Raw genomic sequence first — 20,261 nt, 5'->3', positions numbered from 1 at the left:
CATCAATGATCTTATAATATAAGTTATTTTAAGCATTACCTTTGGTAAAACCAAGCTTCAAAAGATATTAATCCAACCTTGCATACCAAGCTCTAGATGCTTGTTTCATTCCATATAAATCTTTCCTTAACCTACAAACCATGTTTGTATCATTTGATAGTGAAAAACCATCAGGTTGCTCAAGATAAACTTCCTCATCAAGATCCCCATTCAAAAATTCACACTTAACATCCATCTGATAAACCTTGTAGTTTTTTGTGGGAAGCATAGGCAAGAAATAATCTTGCAGCTTCAATCCTAGCTACAGGTGCAAAAGTCTCTCCATAATGAATTCCTTCCTTCTGAGAATATCATTTACAAACCAATCTATCCCTATTCCTTACAACTTGACCATCTTTATTCAATTTATTCCTAAAAACCCATTTAGTTTCAATAACATTCTTATTTTTAGGTCGGGGAACCAAAGTCCATGTGTTATTTTTCTCAATCTGATCTAATTCTTCTTCCATAGCTTTCAACCAATATTCATCTTTACATGCCTCAATTACTGATACCGATTCAACTTAAGAAATTAAACATACCTCATTAGTTGTCAGTATTCTTCTTGTCATTACTCCATTGTTTTTATCCCCAATGATCTTATCTTCTGAATGATTCAATCTCACATACCTAGGAGTCTTTTGACTCTCTGTTCATCTTCTCGGTTCTTCAGTTACTATAGAATATTTTGATACTATTGGAGTAACTGGTTCAACACTCTCTTTCGGTAAAGGTACTATCGGTTTAGATATAATCATTTCCACCGCCAGTTCCTTCTCATAAACTCCTATTTGGCCTCTATTCAGCTCATCCACTTTGACATTAGCACTTTCCATAATTCTCTGCAATCTCTTATTATAACATCTATATGCCTTGCTTTCATTAGAATAACCAATAAAAATGCCTTCATCAAATCTAGGATCAAATTTTCTAAAGATATCATCTCTCCTGATATAACATTTACTACCAAAGATTCTGAAATACTTAACTATAGGTGTATTGCCAAACCATAATTCATAAGGTGTCTTACCGATTTCTCCTTTGATATGTACTCTATTGAATGTATAAACTGTAATGCTCACTGCTTCTCTCCAGTAGATATGAGGTAGACTAGCTTTCATCATCATTGTTCTAGCAGCATCCAAGATAGTTATGTTCTTCATTTCCACAACTCCATTCTGCTGAGGTGTCTGGGAAGTAGAAAATTATTTTCTTATACCATGCTTCTCACAAAAGTTATTAAACTCACCGGATGTGAATTCTCCACCATGATCTAACCTCAAACATTTAATCTTCAATCCTGTCTCAGTTTCCACTTTAGCCTTAAAGATTTTAAACTTTTCAAACGCTTCAGATTTTTCCCTTAGAAAACTAACCCACATCATTCTAGAATAATCATCAATGATTAGCATGAAATATCTATCACCTTGAAAACTTTTAACTCTAGCAAGGCCACACAAATCAGTGTCAATAAGATCAAGAACATCATTAGATTTATCTTGTATACTCCTAAAAGATGTTCTGACCTGTTTACCCATTTGACATTCTTTACATACAAGATTATAGGGCTTCATTATCGTAGGTATATCTCTAACTTCCTTAGTTGAACTGATCTTCACAATGCAATCAAAATTCACATGACATGACCTTTTATGCCATAGACAACTCTCATCAATTTGTTCAATCAAATGTGTCTTCTCACCGAAATTCAAATGAAATTTATTACCTTTTGTCTATGTACCAATTGCAATCTCCAAACCAGATTTGTTAATGATTTTGCATTTTCCATCCTTGAACTGTAATTGAAATCCCTTATACACCAATTGTCCTACACTCAAAAGATTATGCCTTAAACCTTCAACATAATAAACATTGTCAGTATTGTTCTTACCATCCAATGATATAGTTCCTTTTCCTTTGATCATACATGCTTTGTCATCTCCAATTCTAACCAGACCGCCATCAAATTCTTGCAAAGATAGAAACTTCCCTTTATCTCCATTCATATGATGTGAACAACCATTGTCAATTACCCATTCATTGTTGTCTTCAATTTTAGCAGCAAGTTCCTTCTCTTCAGGTACATTGTCTTCTAGTGTTATAACATCTTCCTTGATAGCCAGGAACACCCCTTCCTTCCCATTGCCGAAACCACTAGCAGAGTCTTTTGTCGGTTCACCATCAAAATCAGTAATGCCTTCCTCATCCGCTATGTAGCGTGATTTGTCTTTGTTTTTCCTGTACTTATACTTGTTCTGATATCCAAGGTTAGGCTTAAAAGATCTTCTAACTCTTTCTTCAAATCTTGAATTCCTTTCAAGACATCTAGATGCAAAATGACCAATCTTATTACATGCAAAACATTTAAAAGGTGATTTTCCTTCATACTTACTTCTTGTCGGTCCTTTAGGTACTCTTCTAGCAAATAGTGCTTCAAGTTTCTCAAACGCATTATCTTCTCTCTTCATATCATCCAATTCCTTTGCATATAAAGCTTTCCAATCTTGCTTACCTATTGCTGATGCAGATGCATGAAAATCAAGTTGAGTCTTCATAGATCCATAAGGTCCAAATTCTTCAAGCTCAAAAGCAGATAATTTCCCAACCAAGGTATCTTTGTTGATAGATGTATTAGCCATTGTTATCAACTCATTAATAGCAGTAGCCTTCATCTTGTAAGCCGGTGGTAGGGCTCTCAAAACTTTAAAATAATTTCATCTTCACTCACAGTTTCACCACAACATTGAATTCCCATAACAATCTCATTTACCCTTTCCATGAATGCAGTAATCCTTTCATATTCTTCCATCTTCAAATTCTCATATCTCACCCGATAACCATCAAGTTTAGCAATCTTCATTGTAGGGTCACATTCATTAAGAGTCTCCAACTTATCCCATACAGAATTTCCAAAAGATTTGTTAGTCAATCCCATTATTTGTTGATCAGAAAGTGCACACAAGAGGGCTTGTCTTGCTCTACAATCATTCTCAAGCTCCTTATCCAAGTTTTTTGGAGGAGGATCGCCAGATGCTAGATTATGAGGTGTAACACCATTTTATGTGATCTCCCAAATCTCCTTGCCAAGACATCTTAGATGAGTCTCCATCTGAATCTTTCATACTGTGTAATTTGTTCCATCAAGCCTAGGGATATCTCTCTAAAAGATAGCTCCAGATGAACTGGATGAACTTGAACTATAAGTTGCCATAGGATCTTCCTCAAGCAGTAAAGCTTTCTACAGAGAGGACCAAAGCTCTGATACCAATTGTTAGACAGTTCAAATAACTAGAAGATAACTAAGAGGGGGGGTGAATAAGTTGTCATAGATTACCAGAACATTTAGCAATTAAAACTTTAATCTCGGAACCCAAAACATTAATATCGTAATGCTTAAACCAAATACTGGAAAAGCAGTTAAACGAATTAAGCATAAACAATAATCATAGAATAAATACCATCCACATCACACCAAGATTTATACATGGAAAACCCGATAAAGGGAAAAACCATGGTGGGAAGCCTACCCACAGTTAGATGATACTTCTACAGTAAGTATGTGAATTAGAATTGAGGGGCCTGCACGTGCAGGAAGGCCAATAGCCTAGAGCACACTACTCATCAAAAAAGGAGTCTCACTAACTACATAGAAATCCACACTACAATCTTGAAGAAGTGTTTGAACTATAAAGATAACATCTCCTATGCTTGAGTACACTTCTAGTTAAGCTCAATACCATAGGACTAAATCCTCTTACATAAACCTAATTGGATCTCCAATGATCGACCAAATACTCTACCTGAATCATATTACATTATTCACACATTACATATCCATATCCATTTCTTGACCTTATACCTATGATGATCTACAATGAGATCTTACATCATATATATACAAACCCTCGACCATAAACAATCAAGTCGGCCACCAGACAATAAACCAAATACATAATTACAAAACATGTCAGCTTTAGAACAAACAAACAATATCCAACACATAAGAAATCCCGAAAACACATCGAGAGGTCCAATGCACACATTACATTAAGTCAGTCCATAACCTAGATCAACTAGGACCCAATATAGGTCCACATGCTAAAGCAATGATCTCCATTAGCCAAGTCTCTAACATGATCACCAATAGCATCTTGAATCTCCACCAAAAGCTGCACCAACACCACTTATGCATATCATCAAAGATCTTCATCAAAATCTCTATCACTGAAACCCTCGTCAGAACCACAAGCCAAACTTCCAAGCAAGCAGGATAGCATCCGATCACCAGACCAAAACCAACTTACTAAATATGAACATGAGTATCATGAATAAGAAAATTCCATAACCAAACCATACCGAAGCCTACCGGATTATGTCAGATCCAAACCAACCAGAAACCACTCAACCTACCGAGAGCAGAACGGTGTCGGTAAAGCATCCAAATAGCTAGTGTTGACATCAATGACAAAACATTAGTGCAACACATAATCAATGATGAATACTAAAAGGGGGGTGAATTAGTATACCAAAAAATACTAAAATCAAACACTTAAATAGTTTAGCAGTAAACCGGTATAACAGTTTCACAAAACAACTGGTTAAGACAAATGCAAACCAAATAGAAAATAAGGCATTCACCCACAAGAGCACAATCACCATAACACAAGAGATTTTGATGTGGAAACCCAAATGAAAAAAACCATGGTGAGATGAAACTCACAAGTAACTATTTGCAGAATAGTAACCAGACCGGTTAAGGTCATACAATGTTCTTCACTAGAACAGATCATGTTAGGAATCTCAATCTCTGTTAGGAGATAAGTCCGATTAAAGACTACCTTGTGAGAGGATTTCAGATCTACAGTTGTGAACCACCTTGTTAGATGATTTACAAAGGCTTTTCTAGGCCTACCCAGTTAAGGGTTTCAGACTTGTCAAAGATGTTAGTAATCAACAAGTGAGTGATCTAAATACTAGCATAGTCTACTTGGTTAGATCCTTGATAGCTCATTGTTAATGCATTTCAGCATTACTTCAGTCTTCAATATTTTCACACTCTGTTTCTTCACACAGACCTCATCTACTTCAGTGATCGCACATAAAAAAAACCTCATCAACCACCTAAAACCCTAACGACATATAAAACCCTAGACATGATGTCCTTATAAAGGAATCTGATTTCATGTCGGTCCAATAGGATTACATTGCAAGTTCCTAGGTTTAGTGCATCTGGACACATTTGGTAACATGGCACAGAATCACACCAAAGTGTTGGTGGATGATAACTCATCACAAAAATAATACCGGTTGGTAACTCATCACAGAGTAATACCGGTTCATACATTTACCGATTATCGGTGAACACATATTTTACCAATTACTAGTTTGTCAAAATGAAGACTGGGAAAAATGATAACAACCACTTTGTTCCTTTGTACCACTTTGGGATCCTCAAACCGCTTGAGTCTTCATACCACTTGGGTCTTCATACCACTTGAGATCGGTAAACTCTTTCTGCAAAACACCGATAGTCTAAAGACTATAATACATAATACCGGTTGGAACAAATAATGGTTGAGCATAACTCATACATATAAAAAGTGATCTCAAAGAAAGTGTGTGTCCATCAATGACAATCACAACATCATCATCAAAAATGTCAACAATCTCCCCCTTTGGCATTGATGGCAACACTTAGGAAAAATTTTGACATCTAAGTGTTTTACAACAAAATAATGCCATAATCAAAATTACTCCCCCTAAGCATATACACTATCCCTTTTGCAGAAAATACAATGTATACTACTCCCTTAAAGAGATAACATGGAAGTATACATAGCATTCACCAAAATTTTAAATACAAAAATACTACTCCCCCTTTGCCAGCAATGACAAAGTATTGCAGAATAACCCATGTTTCTCATTATCATTAATATAATAAATGTTTATGACAATAATGAGTGAAACTTATCAAAAACTGATTTAAAATCCTGCATGAAGGTCTTCATGGATAAGGACCATGATTCAAGTAATGAGGTAGCCACCTCACTTTCTATTTGCATCTGGGATACCTATTCTTCCATGGCATCAATGGTGCTCATCTCTTGAGTGACCATTAAGGCATCCAAATTGAGATAGCATTTCTGAAGTATTTGCATTCTTGGTAGTAGAACCAGTTGAAGTTCCTGCAAATCTATGGTCCGGTTGGTGATCTCCAACTCTATCCTAGTGGACTGGAGTAGAAACCGGTGAATAGTTTTCCCATATGTAGTAAAGGAATCATAGGGCGTCTTGAAGGTACTTATAAATGCCTGCAAATCAGATTGCAGTTTTTCTTTCTGTGCAAGCACATCATCATAGAATAGATGGGGTTGGCTTATCTCACTGAGCAGTAATTTCCCCATATCCATAGCATCTCTTATGTCTTTCTGCTCTTTCTGAAGTTCACACCGAAGCTCATTCAATTTCTTCACTAAGGTAGTGTTTAGTGCCTTTTGATGCTTCTTCTATGTGTTAGGTTTAGCAACCTCTTCCAGGCTTTGTACCTGGTCCTCCACGACTGTGCATAGAAGTTTTAGCTGGGCCAAAGAGGAATCGGTACTGGGAAGGTTGGTACCAAGAATCAAACTGGTAAGTGTATCGATCGCAGTTTGAATAACGTCTTGCTCCTTTTTCCTCCTTTAAGCTTCCAGTCATTCTTGAGCAAGCTTAATGCTTTGGAGCAGCTCTTTTTTTTATTTGCAGATTGGAGGTCAATGGGACAAGTAATGTCAGCTATTTTGGCTTGACTACCAGTTGTCTTTGGTGTCTCCACATGTGTGCTCTTTGTCGCTTCCTTCTTTGCTTTGGATTTTTGCTTTTCCTCTTCTGCCTTCTTTTGTTCCTCTGCTTCTTTCTTTTTCTTCTCTTCATCCTTCTTCCTTTCTTCTTCCTTCTGCTTCTCTTGTTCTTTCTTCTTCTCCTCTTCCCGTTTCCTCTTGTCCTCTTCCTTTTTCTTCTTCTCCTCTTCCTGTTTCCTCTTCTCCTCTTCCTATTTCCTTTTCTCTTCTTCTTTTCTCTTCTCCTCCTCTTCTTGTTTCTTTTTCTCCTCTTCCTTTTTCTTCTTCTCCTCTTCCTTTTTCTTCTTCTCCTCTTCCTATTTTTTTTCTCCTCTTCTTATTTCTTTTTCTCTTTCTCCGCTTGCACTTTATCAACCTTTTCTTTGTCCTATTTTTCTTTGTCCACTCTCTCTTTATCAGCCTTTTCCTTTGCTGCATTCAGAGTGGCATTTTCACCATCCAAAGCATCAACGTCAATTGTGTCCATCTGTTCAGTGACCGGTTCTCCTTCACTGTCATATACCTCATCCGATTTTTTGGTTTCCAGTTCTTGCTTAGCCTTCTTGTTGGCTTCAGACACTTGGTGCAACCTCAGAGCGGCTTTGGCATGTGAGTGTGTATCTTTTACCACTTCAGGAACTTTCCCTTCCAGTAACAGGAGTCTTCTTATTCTCATGAAGAAGAGGCCTTTGTATTTATCCTTAACTTCATATATCTCTGAATTTGACACATCAGGAAAATATTGTGCAAAAATTTCCTCTCTTATTTCCTGTTCCTTTTCTATGGCAATGCGCCATTTGTTAGCTAAAGAATTATATAAAGAATCCAATGTCACAGATCTAATTTCTGATGGCGACCGGTCATTAATACATAAATATTGAATAACTTCCTACTCAACTTCCTCCTTTTCATTGTCATTAAAATCATCAAAATGATCTATTAAATCACTTAGCACTTTTCTCCTAATATTCTTGATAGTTCTTTGACAATGTGTCAATGGTTTGTAAGAGGAAATGTCTATATTTACTAGTGCTGATGATGTTGGTTCATTGCTGGTTGTCTTTGTCTTCTTCCTCATTTGCCTAGTCTTTTTAGGTTGTACCTCAGGTTCTGTATCCTCAGAATCTGGTGAGGTGTTCTTAGTTTTTTGCTTTCTTTCAAAGACCTTGGCAGGTGCAACTTCTGGTTTCTTCTTGGCCGGTGACCGCTTGGTCACTTTAGGACTTGTTGAAGTAACCGGTGCCGATACCGATGGCACTGCCTTTCCTTTCTTTACTGAAGGTTCTTCAACTGGTGTTACCCTCTCCAAGTAGGTGTCGGTTATCTTCTTCTTTGGATCAAGAAGCGAGGAAAGTAGGGTAGAGGCATACCCATCAAGCATGTCATACATCACCTCATATCCCATGGACTCCACTTCTTCCTTTCTGGGCTCAACCACCTCCATTATGCACTCATCTACTCTGATGATAAAGCGAATGTCCTCTTCATACTTCTTGACAATATCGCCATATATTCTCATCCTTTGGATCATCTTGCATCTGAATTCATCAAAGTATTTGTTCAGGACTTCAGGATAATTGGTTCCTATCGCTTGAAGACTTTCTCTAAGTTTCTTGGTAACCGGTTGGTCAGCAGACCATTGTATATCATCGACTCTCGTAAAATAGCCTTGAAAATAGAAAAATAAACCTACTAACAATTGTCCAAATTTAAATCTTAAGGCATTGTCCTGTTTGATAGATTTCAGGTTTACTAGAAGTTGCCTCTGCATACAGGTGAATAGATCAAATGATGCATCTTCCATGATCATTCTGTAGGCGGCATTCACCACTACTGCAGAGACAGAGTTTATCCTGCTAGTATAGAATGTCCGGTATCCGATCACCATGCAGGCATATTTGACCAAATCATCCTTGATGGTGTTAATGGTCATTCCCCATTGGTTTCTCACAAAATCAACGAGCTTGTTCATTTCTATCTTAATGACTTTCCTTAGGGTTGGCACTTCTCCAACGTTACAAAAACCAGTGACGACATGAATCGCTTCCAGTGTGATGTCATGTGTCCGCTCAAGATACATTTTGTCACCGTGCACTCTTCTTAGGATGATACGGATGTGATCTTCTGTGAATTTTTCAAGAAAATAGACCGCATTGTGAAGTTTTTTTCTTTCCAGGATGTTTTATTCCAGTTTGATCTTCTTGTCATTCCTACAGAATAAACTTAACTGAGAATGGATCACTAGAGATCCTAGGTCTTCTATTTTGTAATCAATATAGTCTGAAATACCTTCCTCAACTATAACACCAGCGGGTATCTGGGATAGGGCATTGTATTTAATCTTCCTTTGTATGAAATCCACTGAATCACTACGTGTACTTGAACTGGAGTGCGATGCAGAAGCCATGATAAACAAAGAAGCTCAAAAAATACCTTCACGAATCGAGATTAAGGGCTTTGACACTGAAGTTTGCAACACACCACTTTGGTTTCTTGGAACGCCACTTAGTGTTCTTCACTTGACTGATTGATACTATCTCCGAATTCTACTTCAAAGTTTTGAAATCTCTCAGAATCGCAAAATAAATCACCTTTGGTTGCTCTGCACTTGAGAATTTCTTCTCTCGCAAATTGATAAGTGAAAATGACTTGAAAATCCCTTTTAAACAAATTCTTCACCTACCATAATAAATGCTCCACCATTAGGTTATAAACCCTAATTTTTCCTTTTACCATTTCCAGTCTTTTGCCGATTGACAAGTAACACATACCAATTAAGGTCTTTAACAGTGTAAACCAGGGGTTCGAAACATTTCACCGATTTGTTCCCCCTAATCTTTTATGAAGCTTAGTTTGTTGGTTCAGTGACTTCCACACGAGGTGCAAAAACCTATTCTTCTTCAAGTTTCTTCTTCCATGTTGTCTTCATATCTGCTTGAACAGTTTCAACATCAATATTTCCTTCTGGAGTTACCGGTATATCATCTAATATGTTCTTTCTCATTCTGCAGGTTCTAGTAGGGTGTCCCAGTTTGTTGCAATGATAGCATACCACTCCAGGTGTTCTCCATGGTCCATTGTTCATTCTACCATTATTCCTCCTGCATGTTGCAGCAGTGTGACCGCTAGCATGGCAAATCAAATAGGTTTCTCTCCAACTGGTTGCCGCTTGATAGCCACCACCACCTGACTGATGGTCATAGACATTATACCGGTTTGGATTCCAGTTCACAGAGGATTCAGGAAAAAATTCTTGACTCCTTTAAGGATATCTTCCAGTGTTGTGTATAACAGACCTGCATTCAAATTCTCTATGCCCAAACTTGTTGCATGTATAACAGTTACCATTGAATCTATTGGATCTAGGCTTATTGTTTAGAAATTAGGGAAAATTATTGTAAGTCTTACTTCTACATACATTCGCAGTGTGTCCTTCCTTGAGACAATTAAAGCAAATAGGTTTGAACTTTTTCTTACCTTTATCCTTTGGTGCCAGTTGCTTCTTTGATTCTCCATTTTTTGTTCCAAAGGTCTCACCTTCCTCATAACCAAAAAAACCAAGTCTAGTGGTATTCTTTACTGGTTTTGTTGATTCAAGATTTTGTTCTAGCTTAATAGTACTCTTATTGAATTTGGCAAGTATTTCCTTTGACTCAATGAGTTCTTTGGAAATAGCAGCATTGGATCCCTTCAAGGTTGCATTCTCAAAAATAGCCTTGTTTAGTTCACCTTGCATTTCTTCTTTTTCCACTTTACTCTCTTGGAGATGAGTGGTAAGTGCACTGTTTTCTTGCTTCGGCTTGGAGATCTCATGATCTTTGTCTTTTACCAGATCTTCAGCTTTCCTCCAGTTCTCAAGCTCTTGACACATTCTGATAGTCATTCCTTCCAATTCCCTTCTTAGGTTAGCATTAGATTCATTCAGTTTTTCAACTTCTTCAACTAGGGCTTCCATGTCTGCTTCATCAGAAGAACTATTTTCAGTAAGCTCCATCAGTTTCTCAGCATGCTCTCTTCTCTTTGTTAGAGAGACTTTATATTTGACTTTGAGTTCATCAAAGGCTTTCTCAATCTAAGTGAGATGATGAGTAAGCTCCCTTACAGTGTATTCCCCCATATCTCCTTCCAAGTGGTTAAACTTAGAGAAAGGTTGGCTCTGATACCAATTGATGAATACTAAGAGGGGGGGTGAATTAGTATACCAAAAAATACTCAACTCAAACACTTAAATAGTTTAGCAGTAAACCAGTATAACATTTTTACAAAAAAACCGGTTAAGACAAATGCAAACCAAACAACAAATAAGGCATTCACCCATAGGAGCACAATCACCATAACACAAGAGATTTTGACGTGGAAACCCAAATGGGAAAAACCATGGTGAGATGAAACTCACAAGTAACTATCTGCAGAATAGTAACCAGACCGGTTAAGGTCAAACTTGTTAAGGTCATATAATGTTCTTCACCAGAACAGATCCTATTAGGAATCTCAATCTCTGTTAGGAGATAAGTCTGATTAAAGACTACCTTGTGAGAGGATTTCAGATCCATAGTTGTGAACCACCTTGTTAGAGGATTTACAAAGGCTTTGCCAGGCCTACCTGGTTAAGGGTTTCAGACTTGTTGAAGATGTGAGTAATCAACAAGTGAGTGATCTAAATACTAGCACAGTATGCTTGGTTAGATCCTTGATAGCTCATTGTTAATGCATTTCAGCATTACTTCAGTCTTCAATATTTCTACACTCTATTTCTTCACACAGACATCATCTACTTCAATGATCGCACATACAAAAACCTCATCAACCACCTAAACCCCTAATGACATATAAAACCCTAGACATGATGTCCATATAAAGGAATCTGATTTCATGTCAGTCCAATAGGATTACATTGTAAGTTCCTAGGTTTAGTGCATCTAGACACATTTGGTAACAGGACACAGAATCACCGCCAAAGTGTCGGTGGATGATAACTCATCACAAAAATAATACCAGTTGGTAACTCATCACAGAGTAATACCGGTTCATACATTTACCAATTACCGGTTCACATATTTTACCAATTACCAGTTTGTCAAAATGAAGACTGGGAAAAATGATAACAACTGCTTTGGGATCCTCGAACCGCTTGAGTCTTCATACCGCTTGAGATTAGTAAACTCTTTATGAAAAACACCGATAGTCTAAAGACTATAATACATAATACTGGTTGGAACAAATACTGGTTGAGCATAACTCTACATACAAAAAGTGATCTCAAAGCAAGTGTGTGTCCATCAATGACAATCACAACATCATCATCAAAAATGCCAACAATCACTTGGGCGAATCTAGGCCCTCATCATTTAGTTGAGTTAGACAATTATTTGTATGCTTGTTGTGTTTGTGCCACATAATCATCTTTTGCTAAAAACAACTCCAAACTGTCTAGTCCAATGGGTTTGTAGTTTGCAAAAAACTCACATAATCATTTTACCATGTCTGAGAAACTATGGGTTTGCTATCTATAACCATTGGTTTGCACCTAGAAACAACAAGAGCTCTACTATTTCCTATGTCATTGTTCCAAGTCCTAGAACTGTAGGTTTTCTATCTTAAACCACAGGATTGCCATTAAGAATAGAGAGTTTGCATTTTGTCCTAGTGGGAATGTATTTTGCCTTGTGACTCTACCAAAATTGCCAAGTGTCAAGTTTTCTTTTGTTGGATGTTGTTGAGAGTTTTCTGGAATGATGTGTTGTCATTAATGTCAACATATTCTTCTGTGTATTCCACTGTTGTAGTTTGGTTGAATGAGTTGGTTTAGCATGTTTATTGCAAATGAGCTGATTAGATTAAAGGGTTTCTGGTATGTTGTATTTAGATGGTTCATTCCTATTTGTAGAGGCCTGCATGATGATTTGGACGAGTTATAAGATCCTATATTGAGGTTGATATTTAGTTGTTCATGTTATCTGGTATTCTAGTTTGTGCTCTGAATCGCTCCAGAATTACTATATCTTTAGTTGTAGTTGTATGGGATGTGCTCTAGACGTTGACGTGTGTCCTTAGTTTGATTGGTTCATTATTTGGATGTCTACAAGCTAATCTTTCATGTTGACAGTCAGTTATGATGTTGTTCTTGAGCTTTGATGATGAGATGATGGTGATTCTGATCATTTGAGTTATTGCAGTTGTTGTGGTGCAATTCACATTGCTTGTGAATATTTTTAGATCGTGTTCTATGCGTATTTGTGGTTTGCATTGATTATTGTGCACGTTATTGAAGATATTCTTTGTCTGGTGATGTTCTTCATGTTATGCAATATTCTTGATGGTTGTAGCATGTTGCGAATGATTGAAGCATAATTGTTGAAGGTGTTGCATGTTTGTGGTGTTGATTTGGGTCCAGATTATCATTGTCAACATTGTTTTGGTTTGCATATATTGTTGTAGCATGTGAGGTTATTATTTTGTAATTTGTATTGAGGGTTTAGCCAACCTTGAAATATAGGTTGATGTCTTGTATAAATAAATGTGATAATCATGTACGATGTAATGTTTGTGATCTTTGAGAGTGTGTATTCTCAATTTGTACATGTGAACAAGTGATTTTATCTTTTGGAAGTGTGAAGAAGAGAAAAGAAATGTTGCAAAGTAGACCATGTACTTCACCAGAACTGTATCCAAGCATATGGAGATGCTATTTTCATAGTTCATATAATCCAGATTGTTGTTCGAATGCTTTTGTAAGACAATGAGATTTCTTGTAAGGCGGTGAGCCTTCCCTTACAGTTGTAGCCTTTATGGGTTTCTTGTTTGAGCAGTGAGCTCTAGGCAGTGTGCTTGAATGCATGTGCATTCCCTATTATAATATTTCAATTACTCCTAACACGGTATTATCTTATTGTGGGTATGTTCCCACCATGTTTTTCCCCTTCACTGGGCTTTCCACATCAAAAATCTTGTTGTTATGTGTGATATTTATGTGGTGTTGTTTCATGTTATAACTGTTAACTGTGTGTGTAAAAAGTGGACCTATATCTGTATCTGAAATACACAACACTTCAATTAAGTCATTAGATGCATGGTTATTAAATCAATAATCAATGAATAATAAACCATTACAAAGCGACCCATTGCCTTCTAGTAGATGTGAGTTTAGATTGCTCTTGGATTGCTAAGCTATCTAGTGACTAGACAACATCTAAACGAAGGATTTTTAAATCTATATGAGCATGAATATGAGCTAAATAGATGCAAGATGTAAGCTAGATGTGAAAGATTAATCTAACATGATTTAAGCAATAAATGAATATTTAAGCTAAATGATTTAAGCAATATGAAATAACTAATATGCAATATCTCAATGCAAATTCTCAATGAACCTAGAGCAAAAATAGCACAATAACAATATATTCTCCAGGATCCTTGAATGAGAGATGAGAGCCTGAATTTATAGAAAATTAAGAAAGAAACCAATGGCTAAGATCAAATGATGATGAGCGGTCAAGATTTTCCAAGAGGAAGCATAATCTAGGTGAATTAATCTGATTGGATGCTTTTCTCAGTTTTAAAGGAAATTGAACTAAAATTAAGATAAAATCAGGAAAAAACATATTTATTCTCTATTTCATTCAATTTTAATATTTAATTGTTTTAATTGCTTTCTCTAAGATTATTTATCAATTTTTAATTTGTTTTTCAAGATTATCTCTATTTGATTTCTTTTCTCAATTTTTAATTCTTTTTTTGTCAATTAATTCCTTTTTTTGAAAATTTGTGGCAATTCTTATTTATTTTTCAAATTAATTCCTCTTTTTAATGATTTAATGGCAAACTGATTTATTTAATTAAATATACTAGGATATTTAATAAAATAAATAGGATAATTATTTAAAAATGATTTTCTTGGAATGATCAATTAATTAAATAAATATTTAATTAATATAGGTTGATTAATTTGCCATGTGACATTGATGATTTTAGAAATTAATTGTGTGGTCAATATTTATTTAATTGTCTTTGGTTAGGACCTTGGTGGCGTTGTCAAGATTAGGGGCTCATGGTTTAGATGAACAGTTTTAGAGTATTACATTTGCCCCTCTTTGAAATAATGTGCGAGCAGCGCGTTGGTTCAAAGAAAATTTGATGTCTAGGAGATACTAGTTATGAACTTGATTGATCACGAACCAAATGAAGAGTGGGGTGTTTAGCTTGATTTGAAGCGATGAAGCTAAACAAAGTTGATTAAAGTGTTACCGATCCTAAACTTGATTGAACTAGGAACAATAGAGAGCAAAGATACCAAACTTGAATTTGATTGATCAAGAAGTGGATCTTATTGATCTAGAACTTGATTGAACTAGACACAGTGAGCGAAGATAAAATCGATCTTGAACTTGATGGATCAAGATACAATGAGCGAAGATAAACTGTCCAACTTGATTCGATGCAATAAAACTAAACATCGGCTTAGATTGAGCGTGTGATCAAATATACTCTTTAAACCCTTGATTGAGTTTAAACGAATAATCAGCTTGATGAAAAGTGATGAAATTGATTAACATTAAGAGACTGATTCAGACAAAGACAATATCAGCTTGATATGAAGAGATAAAACTGATATGCCCCTGTAGATTGATTCAATCCAGATGAACGAGAGCTCTCAAATTGATATGAAGCGATGAAGCTGAGATGCCCCTTAGCAATAAGAATTTGATTTTCTTTAGTTCAAAAAGATTTTTGCTCGACTTTTAATGAAGATTTGAAAATTTTCTCGACATTGAAGATGTGAGGTCATGAGGTCATGAGTATGCCCCCTCAGGAGTGAAATCGAAAGATAGTGAGCGTACATGATTATAGGCAATTGTTTAGCAATGATATTGATTTGAGCACAAATGATTCAGAGGAATATTTGAAAATTTAGCATTGATTAACGAGAAATTGAGCACAAAATTGAAGAAGAGAATAAGCAATTGATGAAAGAGCTAAGTGGTCCAAATTTTGGAAATTGACTAGCAGAATGATCTCAAATTTCAATTTCGATCCTGAAAATGGAATCAGGAAGGGAAAATTAGCTAAAGGTACAATTTTCATGTCCATCAAAGCAAGTTGAAAAATTATGGTTTTGGCTACATAAGGGGTAAAAGTGTCATTTTTAATTCATTTTAACTCTCCAAGTTTGAAAATTCAAAAATCCTTCTGTGAAGAAAAATGGTGGATCCCACACATGAGCATTGATTCGAGCACCAGAGACGATATAATCGACCTCGAAACTATGAACCAGCGGTAAGCGATCGATCTTATGCCAGTTAAAGATTTCAAAATTGAATTTTTTTGTTGAGTTTTTCATGTTTTGGCATGTTTAAGTCGAGCAATCTCGTTTTGTTGTGCGAGACAGGATCCTATCTCATACGAGAAACTGATTAAGTTTGTTTTATCATTTTAAGTTACTAATTTTGTCATTCTGCATACACACTTCTATCGTACGAGAACCTTCAAAAGAGCCCATTTTGTCGTCCTAGGGCTAGCCATGTGTCGTATCAGACTGTTTTGTCATATGAGACCAATTCCTAACTCGTACAAGTTGTTGCCTCTGTGATGTTTTATTGTTTGGAAAATAGTGAGCATTTTTGAAGGTGTAAACTTGAAATTTTGATTTTGAGGTTGATGGCGTTGGATTTGCATGATGTTTTACTTCCTTTATAGGCTAATTTGGAATGTTTAATGATGATCTTTTGTTTGATTTTTTTAGGTTCAATTGCCCCATGTATTGTTCAGATGTGTATATCCACTGAATATGATATTAGTCCATCAGTTATCAAATATAGACCAGACCCATATTGATGCATGTGGATTGACTCATCTTCTCGGGTTGCCTGATATCCGTGTGAATCACGATATGCTCACTGCATTAGTGGAGAGGTTTCATTTAGAACATAATACATTTCATTTTCCAGTTGGGGAGATGACCATCACTCCCTAGGATGTGTACTGGATTCTTCGTATCCCTTTTGTTGGGGATAAGGTAGATTATGATTCAGCACAGCTTCCTAGCCTTCTAGCCCTGAGGCAAGTATTTCATGATGCGGACATTCTTACATGGTCGATCAATTGGGATGAGATGATGACTAGATACAGTGAGGAATTTCCATTGGCTTGCATCTTGGTAGGTTTCATCAGTTGTTTTCTTATGCCAGACCGGGGATAGCAGGGTTTTTATGTGGATGGGGCAGGATGTTGGAGAGACTTGTTGAACACCCCCAGAGATTAGGATGGGGTTCATGTATATTGGCACACATGTATTGTGAGATGCATGAGATCGTCTACCAGGAGGGGAAGAGTATGGTTTTTGGGGTATTGATTTTACAAGTATGGGCCTGGGAGCATCTCCCAGTATGAAGACTGATTGTCAATGAGGCCAGAGATTCATAGAAGCCCATAGTTTATAGATATGCTAGATATGTGACGCAGCCCCATCTGGGCAAGACCAATTATTGGAGATGGTAGTTGGACGATCTTATAGTTGTCACATAGAGACCTTACAGGGGTCTGGAGCCTTGGGATGATTGGAGAGCTATGCACAGAGACCTATTCATGACCCGGCCTCTTATTGGTAGATCAGTTCCAGTAGTTGAGTGTTTTGTTGTTACTTGAGTGATGAGGCAGTATGGCAGACCTCAAGGGATCTCACAGGAGTTTACTGCATACGCACATTATGCAGATGAGGAGAGGCGGGGATGGAGACCTAGGTTATCATATGCCTGGGGCATGCAGGAGGTGACTGGGTTACAGTGGCTCATATAGGATTATTTGGATGATATTGCAGATGTGAGGGTATTGCCCCAATATAGGGATTAGTTCTAGCGACATCCATTCCCAAGATTTATGGATCAAGCTAAGCAGGCACCTCGCATAGAGGAGGTAGAGGATGATGCCCCCGCATAGGGATAGGGACATGGATAGAGGCAAGGATAGAGAGACAAGGCTCTGAGGTAGGCAGGTGGTGATCCTGGTGCTAGCAATAGCAGGGTACCAGCTAGTGGTAGGCAACAACAGAGAGGAGAGGGTTGATCCCTAGGGACTGTTGGAGTGAGGTTGAGTAGAGTGAGGGTAGCGAAGGGTGGTGGAGAGGAGGAGAGAGCAGCTTCGAGACATGTTTTGCAGAGGAGAGAGGAGCAGGGGGAGCTGAAGGCGGAGATGGAGGAGGCGATGGAGGTGGAGATGGAGGTGGAGAGCCTGCGAGGGATCAAGGGGCTAACGCAATGTGGTTGATGAGAGCACACTTAGCAGGTTTGCAGTCATAGTTAACAATGGCCTAGACACAGCTGGCAGAGTGAGATTGACACCTAGTAGATCTTAGAAAAGAGAGGGATCATCAGTTAGCTGAGCTCATAGCAGAGCGCGATTGTTAGGTAGTTGATCTCAAAGCTGAGCATTATCGTCAGGTGGTGGAGCTCAGGGTAGAGCGCAATCATTAGGTCACAACAATGAGGGCAGAGTGAGATGCTCTTCAGTAGCAGGTTCTCCATCAGACAAGTCGAGTAGCCTATTATGTTTCGGCTTACAGCTTAGTAGTTCCAGTAGCACAGTGAGTTGTATCGTATAAGCAGTATATGGCTCAATTAGAGGGCACTTGGGCACCTAGGTAGGATCTGGGTCAATAGGCTCCACCTCCTCCACCACCTGGTGATGAGGGAGAGGTAGAGCGATAGATATTTTTGTGTAGCTCTTAGATTTTTTTGTAGCCTTTATGATTCTTGCTCTAATGGGAGTTTGTATATGTTAGTTGACATTATTTTGTACCCTGAGACTTGATCATTATATATACGATATCTTGATTTGACTTCATTGTACTTTTGTCAATTGATTTATGAGATGCTTTTCTATATGCTTTATTCGATATGTATGCATATCTTTGCAGTATGGATGTATGTAATGCAAATGAATATGGATGTTTATTTTTGTTTCTTTTTTCATGAAAATAAATGATGAAAATGAATAATGATGAGAATGAGCAACGAGTAGTGTGAATTTTTTTATTTTTCAATGCAATAAGATAAATGTAAATGAGTGATAATAAATGTATGAATCTATATAAAATGCTTATGTATGCAGCTAAACATCTCAATACACAAGTACTTGATCAGAGAAATGATGAAGAAGAGACCACTTAGCTAAGAAATGATGATGCTTCTGACTCTCATTCAGAAGATAAAGAGATCATTGTTACCATACCAAAATCACTCTAAATTCACAAAATGCAGCATAAAATGCAAAATGAGATGCAAAATGAAATGCAACCTAAACCTAGTCACTGGATTTGAAATGCTTAAGTTTCATCACTGAGCATTTTATAAACACAGCAGGCAAATGAGAGTTCCTTTCCTTTCATGTGCAATATTAATTATCTTGCCTGCAATGACCCTTTTTTGTTCATATCCTTGGACAGATTTCACAGGGACCTGGATTGCATGAAAAAGAAATTCCCTCAAAACAGACAAAGAAATGATGGGAACCTCCTTGTAGCATTCAAATAAGTAGAGTCGAGGTATGTGTGGCGATTTCACCTTAATGTGAAGGCTCTTATCACAGACACCCAGCTAATTAGATGTTTCCTGATCATCAGATTCATTCCTATAAGCAGAAAATAAAGAAAAGTATTATGCCCCCAATCCTTGCTCGTCTTAGTCAAGATAGACTTCCTTGAGTTACTCAAAGGGATAATAAATGAAAACTAATATAAAAGATAGCACACAAAGAAAATTTTCATGCATAGCTCAAATTGTTCAGTGATTGTTTTCAGTAATGTTGTTTGCTTGTGTACTCAGTGATAAAACTCTTCAGTAGTCAGGAGACAGCTGAGTGACTTGGAGTGGACGACCAGGTTTCACTGACGTAAAGATGACTTGGTTGACACTGCTTAGGACATGTAATGTGCTATGTCGATTACCCTAAGACTAGGACATTGATCAATTTCAAGCCATGAGGGTTACAATGAACCAGGATGTCACAAAAGTGACTGAGATATGTGCAGGTGAAAACAAAGATGCATGAAAGCGAGAATGCCAATGTTGCGTTGATAGATGGAGCGCTTGAGTACAAGAGGCGCCTGTTTGCCAGGTTTTCACCTGCTTGGCAAAGCTTCATTTTTTTTTACCAAGGTGCCTGTTTACCAGGTTTTCACCAGGGCAGTTTCTCTCTTTTTCCCCCCTTTTTTGTTTTTGGATTTCTTCAGGACTTTTTCTGGTTTTTTAGGATCTGATTTTTTAGTATTTCTTCAAGACTTTTTAGTTGTATAGGCTGCTAGAGCGGAGAATATTTAGGTAAATAATTTCTTCAGGTGGATGGTTTTAATTGGTTCATAGAGTTATTCTTCTTCCGATGTTGAGAGTTGATAGGCACCAGAGCCAAAGGTTG

Source organism: Cryptomeria japonica, chromosome 5, assembly GCF_030272615.1.
Source record: "Cryptomeria japonica chromosome 5, Sugi_1.0, whole genome shotgun sequence".
Taxonomy (NCBI): Eukaryota; Viridiplantae; Streptophyta; class Pinopsida; order Cupressales; family Cupressaceae; genus Cryptomeria; species Cryptomeria japonica.
Note: the sequence above shows the minus strand (reverse complement) of the source record.